We start from the raw sequence: 10738 nt of genomic DNA, 5'->3' as shown, positions 1-10738 counted from the left end.
TCTAAAAATAGAAAGGGGAACATTAGTTGAATAATCCGTTTTGGGAAAGAGGGAACATTATAGTGACTGGGAAGGAGTACAACTCTTGCGCCTCACTGAATTCCTGATAATCTCAATTAATTACTCCGTATAAAGCATTAATTAATTTGAAATTTGGAGATGGATTATCTGGTGGAGAATCTGAATCTGAATTATAATATTTGCTTTTCTCTAAAAACAATTTGGATTCTGGTTGTTATGGGAGTGTTTTCTGTTCATACGGTCATTCGTTTGCTCTGGTTTGTTTGTCGCTTCCGTTTTGGTGTCCCTTCTCCATCTTCTGCTTCAATTAAGAAGACGCTCTGATCATAAGAAGAAAAGAGCAGACACCAAAACCACCACTGGTAATTTTATTTATTTATTTTCAATATATTATACTCCCTCTACTTGTTGTCCTTTTTATATTGGGATGTCTCAGTTTTGATGAACAATTTAATCATTCACGCTCAATTTGTTCCACTTGTTAATTAGTAGTTGGCTTATTCCTCTTTCCTTGGTCTTTGTGCCAAAACAACCAAAGCACAACAATTAACCTGAACGGATGGAGTAATAGTTACACTTGACAAAGGGGTCATTTGGCGGTTTTATGCATGCTAAGTTCCTTCTCTTATCATACTTGAGCTCATGAGCTAACTGCGTGTCATTTGGCGGTTTTATGCGATGCTATTCGGCTGTTGTTTGCATTTATATTTCGTCAGTCACTAACTAACTAGTTAATTTTGTTTGCACTTTGCTTTGTTTTGAGATGTCTATGTGGCCGACATCTCACAACCGCTATTGGAGCAGACTAAGGTTCCCTGCCTTCGTGAATTTAACTATCAATGTCTCGCCGATGTGACACAAGGCTTCCTATCAGAACGCTGCATTGGTGCTGATTCTTTGGGACAATTTTTCATCGGGAAAATGGTGGATACTGATGAGGTTATTTGTTAAATATCACAGCATATTTCCCCATTCAAATTTTATTCAGTTATGCTTTAGTCATTTCTGGATTTAAGGTTGATTTTGATTTTTATAGCTTTATCTTTTGTTTTGTAGGTGTTTACCATTAAAAATATTTGGGTGTTTGTACCTCATATTCTCGAAGAATTTGTGGCTCTTGTATCGCTACTAAGCCAAGCAATTCACTCAAATCTTGCCAAGTTGATTGGGTATTCTACTCGGTATGGGAGAGATTGTTGGTTTATGAGTATGTGCCTGGAGGTTTTTTAGAAGACTATTTGTATGGTGTGTGGTCTGTTTTCCTATGTTTGTTCATGTGTTTTGGTTTTGGTAGTAATCTTATATGTAAATTTTACAGACAATCATAAGTGTCTTGATTGGAACTTGAGGTTGAAAATTGCCCTCGGTGTAGCACATGCTCTAGAATATTTGCAAAAGAAGATGAACTCATCTATTACGCTCCTGTATACTCTATTATTCATTCTACAAACTTGAAATCAAAAAGTGATAAAAACTTCATGAATTAGAATGAAGAATGGAGTAAATTCATTGTTAATAAAGTAATTAGAGAACACATACGAGTGTTTTACCCTTGACATTAGCCTTTATTAACTCCAAGAACGCATCCGAGACATAGAAAAGCAAACAGGTATTAAAGATCATCACCAGAATACTATACCCCATCTCTATGGAATTGACCGGATGAATGTCACCATATCCAACTGTGGTGAAACCAGTTGTCGACCAATAGAATAACATTGTGTAGGGGAATAACTAAGTTTCATTACCCATTTCATCTTTCTCAAATTTTACTGACAAATCATCATTTATTTTTTTTAGCGTTTATATTTCTCACCGCATTTTTTCAAAACAATGTTAATCATTTAATCTATCTTGAATTATAGTTCACGAATAAAAATATAGAAGTTTCTATTTTGAAAATTTTCTTTCAGGTTGAATCAATTACATAAATCGGTTGTTTTTAATGAAATAATAATAAAAGGTAGAAAAATGATGGAGACGGAAGGAGTATAATAAAAAAAAAATAGAAACCAATAATAACAATAACCGTTGCAAAACACTAACAAACTTAGCAATATCCGTGACAATTTACTAATAAATCGTGGCGAAATTTTAGCAAATTGTGGTCGTATACATAACAATAAATATATTATGACAATATATGTATTGATTAATAATATTTTTTTTCTTACGAGTTTATTTTGTCTTTCAGACCCAATGCGATCGTAAACTCAGGTTTGCATGATACTATCGACAACAATAAAAATTATTAGCATATAAAAACAGACATAGAAAAAAAATAGTCTTTGTTTTTATTTCTATTTGAAAACAAAAAAGGGAGAATATAAGTTACCAAAATATTTAGGTCATTGGTAAGAATTCAAATCAATACATTACCCAACAATATATTGTGCTCCCTCCCATGGAATTCCAATAAACACATAAGTTTACTCCGACGTATGCTTAACAAGATGAAAGATGTTGTAGCTCGAAAAGTTTGGGGTTGTAAACACAACACTCCAACTTCCCCACACACTCCAAGATCTCTAGCTTGGTGAATCTCTCGGATAATTTCGTCTCACCATCGAATATAAAACTGATCGGTAAATTCATTTGCGATATTAATCACCTCATTGCTTTTGAAAGTTTAAAGTTCTAATTCAACAACCTTTCAAAAAAAAATATTTCAGATCTATCCAACAAAAGATAAAATGACAAGTCATTAAATCAAAGTAATAAAAAAAGAACTCACCAATTGAAACAGAAAGGCATGAAATAATCGTTTAAATAGAGTTAAACTTTGGAGATGCTTAGTGAAAATAGCTGCTTTAATCCTTGATTAGAGTTGTCTTGAAAACAAAGAAAGGATTGAGAATCCTTGGTTAACTTCATCATCCCTTATGCCTCGGTGTGTCAAATAAGAGATCATCTCTTCTCTGAGATCTCGGGACAGAGAGTTGGCATTGCTAAATTCTCTCACAGCATTGATTTGACCTCGCTTAACTTTTTAACATATACAGTAACATATAAATGATGAATAAACTTGGGATTAAAAATGATAAAAACATCACAAACCTTTTAACATATACAGTAACATATAAATGGTGAATAAACTTGGGAATTAAAATGATAAAAACATCACAAAGTAACCAACAGAGTAAATTCATTACGAATGTACTTACAAACTAGTATAGATCCCGCACAATGCGCGGTATATATAGAGTAGTTATTTTTTAGGGTTTTATTTATTATGAAAAACTAAAGTTATGAAAGGGGTATTTTTATGAAATCTATATATTTTTTTTGCCATAAAATTAAGGATTTTATTTTATAAATTTTCTCCAATTATTTTAATGATTTTTTATATCATAAAGTTAATGGTTAGTATGTGCCAAGTTATTCTCTAAAGTTATTATTATTGCGTTAAATGAAAAATTTACCAACTTATAGTTTATAGTTTAACATCAATTGAATTTTATTGATGAAAAAATAATAATTTTGAATTTAATTATAAGATTAAAGTTTAATTATAAGATTATATTTTAATGAAAGGATAATAGTTTAAAGAAAGAAATTTTACTTGTTTCTTTATTTAGATAGAAGCATTTGGAGGGAAAACTAAGAGAATTTTATTCTCTTAGTAGTAAGGGGGATGGGGATGTTTGAACTTTGCAATAAGCCACTATTAGATCCATAAATCCACTTAAGACATATGAAAATATACATGCACTAAAGAGCAACACCACACAACAAAACACCATTTCCCTGATATTGACATGATGAATATCCCCATAAATCACGGTAGTGAAACTCGTGGTTGCCCAGTAAAATGACATGACGTAGGTGAATATCCAAGCCGTTTCATTATCCGCTTCTACTTTCTCAAGGTCAACTCACGTGTGTGTTACATTTGGATTCTTTCTTGCTAGTAAATAAAAGAGCAACCTATCGAGTGGATTGAAAAGAGGGTAATCAGCACAATTGTAAAATAGCACATGAAAATCAATCAATGTTTTTAGCTCATTCTTTTAGCACACTTATAAACCCTAATTATCCAAAGTTGTCAATTAAATTTGTAATATAACATTGTTGGAATGAGAATACTTACAAAGATCAAGAATAATCCTCTTTTTGGTATTAAGAACAACTTGTTAACCAGAGCTAACCGTACTGAAGTCCAACCCATTGACACAATTTGTTTGCTGGCATGGATTGGTAACGGTACAAGGAGAACAGTGGAGATTGAAATACTAGCAAAGAAGTCTATCACTGTCCATAAACTGACATAATGCTTGAAAATCATGAAACGATTAAGAACTTTTACGTTTGTGTTCTCGTCAAGATAAGGTGTGTTAAATGACACCACATGATCGATAAGAAAAATCACAGACGTAATGTAATCCCAAATCCTCCATTTGGGGTGTGTGTGTGATTTCAAGGGCACGTCCAAAACAGAGTAGATATGAGGATATCCAGAAAACAACAGCCACGATCAATAGCACGAAAACCTTCCATGACCTATATACAAATAAAAAAAAAATCGTTAGTCCTTGGTTTTATAAAACAACAGCCACGATATGAGTATTACACCCGCTAATTCATTGGTTTTCATGTTATTCAGATTTTTGCCATGCTCAGCAATATATAGGTGGGAGATGTTCACTCAAAACAGGCCCGTCTAACTATGGGCGCACTGTGTGCACTTGCACTGGGCCTCAAATTTTTGGGGCCCAAACTTCAGGGTTATACTAATTTTGAAAAAAAAAAAACAAAAAAAACAAAAAACAAAGAGTAAAGCTGGTAATTGAAGGAGCACCGTAACATCTACTCCAAATTCCAATTACTTACCTAAATCAATTCCTAAATCTAATCATTCCCCAAATAAAATTATTTACCTTCCCAGAAATATTAAATCTACTCCTTAATCTTCAACCTATCTAACGTTTCTTTTTTCTAATCATTTAAGGATGATTATTCCAAATCAATTATTCACAAATCATTCAAGTTTTCAATTAAAACTATTAGAATCAAAACTTTGTCAGTTTCATTTGTTGGCAAAAATCGCAGATTTACATTTGAATTCAAACGAAATTGGTAATATACTAATATTTCTTCTTAATTTTGATGAATTTTAATGTATTCAATCATAATGTTAATGATTAATGAATTTAATGATAATGCATTTGCAGGTATTGGAAGTTGGTGTCGGAGATCGTCGGGCGGTAAAATGTGAATATAATACTTCATTGCTCGAATCCGGCATCAATAAGGTTGTTTTATTTCATTACATATCTCTATTTCTAATATCATGTTACCTAGAATAAGAAAATTTGATTCTGGATCCGAAAAACGGAAGAAAAAGAAGCGAATAGAACAGTTAGTTCATTCCCAAAAAGGCGCACTTGATAAATTATTTTGATTTTTTCCTCTTTTTAGTCAGATTTTATTTTCAGCATGATTTTTGGATAATTCCATTTTGGTGAATATTTGTATGTATTTTCAATTTGAATTTAAATTTAAATTTAATCGAGTGTCGAAGAGTTATGGTACGCTAGTGAAGCGTTGTCGTTTAGTGTAGCTTCAGTAGTTGAAGATGTTCTTCAACAGCACGAAAATCGTCCCTCTAGACGTCTTGATTTAGATTCCCGAAGAGCTGAGGAAGCTGGTACAACTCTCTCTTTTTTAAAAAAATTGTGCATTCAAATTTAGTTGGTGTAATTTTTTGAAAATGTGATTAATGCAAAAAATGTGGTTTTGATGATTGAATTATGTATGTATATAGCTTTAAGGAGATATGAAGCATTCAATTGGCTTGGGAAGATGGTGGCAGTAGTAGTTGCGAAAGATCTACCAGCGGAGCCGTCGAAAGATCCTTTGTAATGTGTTGAACAAGGTTCAACCTGGGGCTGTATCAAAGGTGATTATAGTTTAGGTTGATTATCTATCTAGCTTTGTTAGTAGTTTACTGTATTGGATTGGTGGTGGTTTGCTGAATTATGTATTGGATTATAGACGAAAAACTACGCGAAAGAGTCGCTTTTCAAATAATTTGTAGATTGCATTAATATTTTATATAAATGTTATTTGATTTGTAAATTTTAGGCCTCATTTCTTTCTTTTGCGCCGGGCCTCCACTTTTCTTGAGACGGCCCTGACTCAAAATATCCATCAAGATAGCAACTTAATTGAATGACAAATCTAGGACTCAAGCATGTATTTACTAATGAATGTACAATCCAGAATCTAAAAACTCAACATGGGCAGTATTACACTATTACCTGCATAAACAATGAATGAAATACCAAATGAGCCTATACACCCACATGCCACCTCAATCGATAAAAAAACTCATCATCTTGTTTGCCACACAACCCTTCAACCCACGACAACACATACATACACAATACACATGCCAGTTTCACCGGCTAAATGACCAAATTGGTAAAAAAAGTAGAGGATAAGTGACAAATTGGTAAAAAAACTAAGCAAAGTGACAAATTGGTAAAAAAAAAGTGGATGATAAGTGACAAATTGGTAAAAAAAACGTTTCCAAGGATAATTTAACTGAAAATAAAACACGGTAATATTATAAATATTTTTTATTTAACGTGAATTTGTTTTCCAAATAAGTAAACATTTTTTATCAAACATTTTTATTTTAAAGCAACTTTTATCATTGTTTGTCAAAGTATTTACGTTTATTCGGCAAAAAACATGATGAAATATAGTCATTATTTTTTTCTTTTTTCTTTATGTTGAATTTTATTATGTTGAAAAATATGAAATGATAAATTTTTAACTCTTGAAAAATTACAATTATAGTGAAATTATTATTTTTTTTAGTTAAAAAATAAGATAATTGCGTAAATGGGGTTGAACTAAAAAATGTTTACTATGAATATAATGGACATATGTTCGTTGTTTATTTTCCAAACTTGGCACGAATAAGTCACTAAATGTTAGATTGAATTTTTATTATTCTATTGTTGTTAAATCGCAGGCGACTTACTATTACAAAGATATATACTCCATAAAACGTAATAAATTCATGATTCAACGATTTTGCCCGATTTTGTTAAATAAAGAATAGACGATTTTATGACATTACATAATAAGTTTTAAAGTTTTGGGCCAAGTTTAAACTGAAGGTATTTGGAGGAGAAACCTAGCATTTCACACTGTAAATTAATTTTTTTTCCATTCCTCCTGCCAATCCGTCATGTCCTTCCTCTTTGTCTAGCCAAACAAACTATTAGACTTTGAAAAGGCAAACATGACCTGAAAGTTAACTCTAAAGTTGATCTAATTCGAAAGATTTTTTTTTTAAATGTCAAAATGAGGTCATGAATCAACCTAAGTATTTAGCGAAATGGAATTTACGGAGGAATTAGAATACGAAATAGTAGATGGACCCATTTGAAAGTTTTATAAGACGGTTTTATGGTAGAAACAATCCGGTAATAAGTTAGTCTAAATAATGTTTTATTTTCATCAAATTGTCCTCCGAAATGTTTATTTTACCAAATTTCCGTCAAATTGTCCTCGGAAATGTTTTTTTTATCAATTTGTCGCTTGCCATCAACTTTTTTTTACCAATATGTCACTTTGCTAAGTTTTTTTTACCAATTTGTCACTTAACCCCTACTTTTTTTTTACCAATTTGGTAATTTGGCCCAGTTTCATCACAGTCAAATTATATATTCTTGTTGCCAACTTCAAGAAAAAAGAATGTTCCCTCCCATAACCTCTAACTTGCTTGACATTCATCAGAACTATCCACAAAGCATGGCTTGGAAAACAATCTCTATGCCACTATTTCTCACACCTTGCACTTCTACCGCGACTATGCGACTAACATGTGCACAAATCGTCCGGCTTAAAAACATGTGTGTAAATAGTATTATGCAATTCTTATAAACCGGTTATCTCTAATCTATCCATCACATAATAAAAGGAGACATTTTTTTTAGTATTATCGTGTTCTTATTCGGGTTCATAAAAGGGATCCATTGTAATAACTAATTAAGGCAAGTTACTATTGTAGTTACTTTAGGAATTAACTGCATATTACTCGTCATCTTTACAATGTATGAACATCGTATATATGTAATAAAGTCATCACAGTAATACGCAAGATAACAATTTCACATAATAATATCTCAACAAATAACATGAAAATTAATAAAGGTTTGATCTTTTGTAACCCTAAAGAGTAGATGAACTTAAGTTTGAAAGATAGGAAGGAGAAATGCTGAAATGGTGTGAAAGATGTCTACTTTATGAATAAAAACAACGGGTAAAAGAAAGCAGCACAAGTTATTCACTTCACATCATCATTGTAACACGCAAATTCTTCCAATACTCTTATTATCTTCCCTACTTCTCTTCCTTCTTTACCTTTTCCGGAACCAGAGTACAATACTTGAAAATATGCCGCCTCTTTTACATAAGACCTAAAAAGAAGAGTGAAAAAAGGTATATCTGAACAAGAAATGAGACAGGTTGAAAAAGTAGTTTGAACGTTTTTCGCGGTGGTCTCCGGGTTGTTCATCCGGTGGGTTTCTATTAGGCAAAAGTGGTTCTCCAGACATTTTTGGGTGGTTGCTTGGCAAGGTGAAGAAGCCGTAATAAAGAACAAGAAGAAGAAGAAGAAGAAAATTGAATTTTTGTTGTTTTTATGGAGTAGAGTATTGTAGATGTAGATGGTAAGCTAACCACGAAAACAAGAAAATATATTTTACTGAGTTATCTTTGATTGACAAGAGGGTCAAAAGAGTGGTAAGAAGTTTGACCTTTGATTGATGGAAATGGTAAGTTTTCTTGCATCCAAACTTGTAAATCACCAAGACGTGAAGCCTGAAATAGTAGTAGTAGCTATTATTAGGGTGCAACTTTTTTGTATAGGATACTCCGTATTATATACTCTAATTTTGTACTCACTTCATAGTCTTTGGATTACAAATATGGAGTATATATTTTTATTTTTTACATGGGTGCGTTTTACCATGTATACATTGGTGCAAGTTTACTTAACGAATTAAATTTATACATTATGATCAAAAAGAGTATACTTCCTTTATCATTTCTTTTTGTTTCTCCCATTTATCTTTTAAACATTCATATTGAAGATATTGTTAAATATAATATTTTACTATATGATATTCATATAATAACAATATGATATTTTATCGCTTACGTAGACCATGTATAAAATAAACATGGTGAAATGGAGGATATTATTTGATTTTTTTTTTTGGTAAATAAAAGCGGGATTGAGAGTATTGTTGATGGTAACATGTTCATCCCTACAATCCTAGTATGAAAGTGATGACATGATGCTTCCCGCAGCCAGCGGTGCCTTGTGTTTGACCTTGTTGTATTTCTAGGCGTATTACTTATGGGGTATGTCTGATGCTCTTCTAAAGGTAATGTCTTTTTTGTTGGATTAATTTTTTCACTCCTGAAAACATAGGAAAAACAACTCGATCTCTCGAATGAGATGAATCTTTGATTTTCATTGTTCTATTGGAAAGTCATTGACGTCAACTATAAGTCGATATGAAAATGATTTTGAAACCAAGAGTTCAAGCATCGGAAAGCCAATACTTTTGTCAATGTTTTGAAAATTATGGACGGGTTAGTGCCAACCATTTTCAATACAACCACTATGATAGTGATTTTACATTGCCAATGATTTTGTTAGTGATATTGGAACCAAGTAACCGGTAATTCATATTTTCATTAAATTATATGAACTTAGTTCCATTCAAATAAACTGAATACAATCGTAACAAATAAATTGCACAAAAAAAAAACACCTAAACATCATTAGTAACCATTTTCAATACTTTAATATCTGAAGAGCAAGCAAGATGGAAGTTATAACATGTCAGGTCGTATTAGGCCGTGTTAAATTCGTGTCGTGCTAAAATGAGAAGGACTATGCTGGGGCAACTTTGTCGTTTTCCCAATAATGTAAAACTAAACTTGTAAAGTCAGAGTAAATATCATCTTTTGAGAATACTTTTACTCCTACAACAACTTTGTCTCCGTCTCCTACATCTTCTACTATACACACGATTCTATCTTAATTATTAAATATATAATCATGTTAGAGTTAAATATTTTTACTGCTATTGTGTAAGTTGTTTAGTTCTGTTTTCGCCATTGTAAAATTATTTTTTCAATTACTGCAATTGCATAAGTGAAATAATATGTTTATTTTCAATTTGTGCCTTGCTTTACCTGCTATAGAAGGTTATTATTACTTCATTTTTTCCTCACTAAATTCAATTTTATTTTTCATGAACTTTTTATTAGATAATTAAAAATTCGTTTAATAAACCAAAATCAAATTCAATTTATGTTATGTATATTGCCCCAATTTACTTACATTTGCCACGGTTTATTGATTTTTTGTCACAACTATTGTTATATTTACTAGTGATAAAAAAGAAGGGATTGTTTGGCTCAACGTGAGGAGATGGAATTTGCGTAGAATTTTAAATTCACGTGATGTTTCAATTCATGTGTCGCTCAATTGATATTGAAGATTTTCTTATAAAAAACTTTATGTTATGCATAGATTGTTTGCTAAAACTTTATGTTATGAAGATTTTCTTAGGGGAGAAAATTCGAAATCTTTAAATTTACAACGTTTGAATAGTTAAATGACAAGACCTAGAACATTTGATAAACAAAAAAAAAATTGATATTGAGTTTACTATAAACGAAT

At 31.6% G+C, this 10738-nt stretch overlaps 1 long non-coding RNA gene across 1 annotated transcript; it reads left to right on the top strand.

Annotated features, from left to right (window-relative positions):
* Nucleotides 1-4778: 4778 nt before the first annotated feature.
* LOC141604595 (uncharacterized) lies at nt 4779-6133 on the top strand. The gene is made up of 3 exons (XR_012526174.1): nt 4779-5097; nt 5193-5668; nt 5786-6133. It is a non-coding gene; the product is annotated as an uncharacterized LOC141604595 (long non-coding RNA).
* The last annotated feature ends 4605 nt before the right edge of the window (nt 6134-10738 follow it).

The sequence above is a fragment of the Silene latifolia genome, chromosome 10, assembly GCF_048544455.1.
Source record: "Silene latifolia isolate original U9 population chromosome 10, ASM4854445v1, whole genome shotgun sequence".
Classification (NCBI taxonomy): domain Eukaryota; kingdom Viridiplantae; phylum Streptophyta; class Magnoliopsida; order Caryophyllales; family Caryophyllaceae; genus Silene; species Silene latifolia.
The sequence above is the reverse complement of the archived record's forward strand: the minus strand, read 5'-3'. Positions and strand labels throughout refer to the sequence as shown.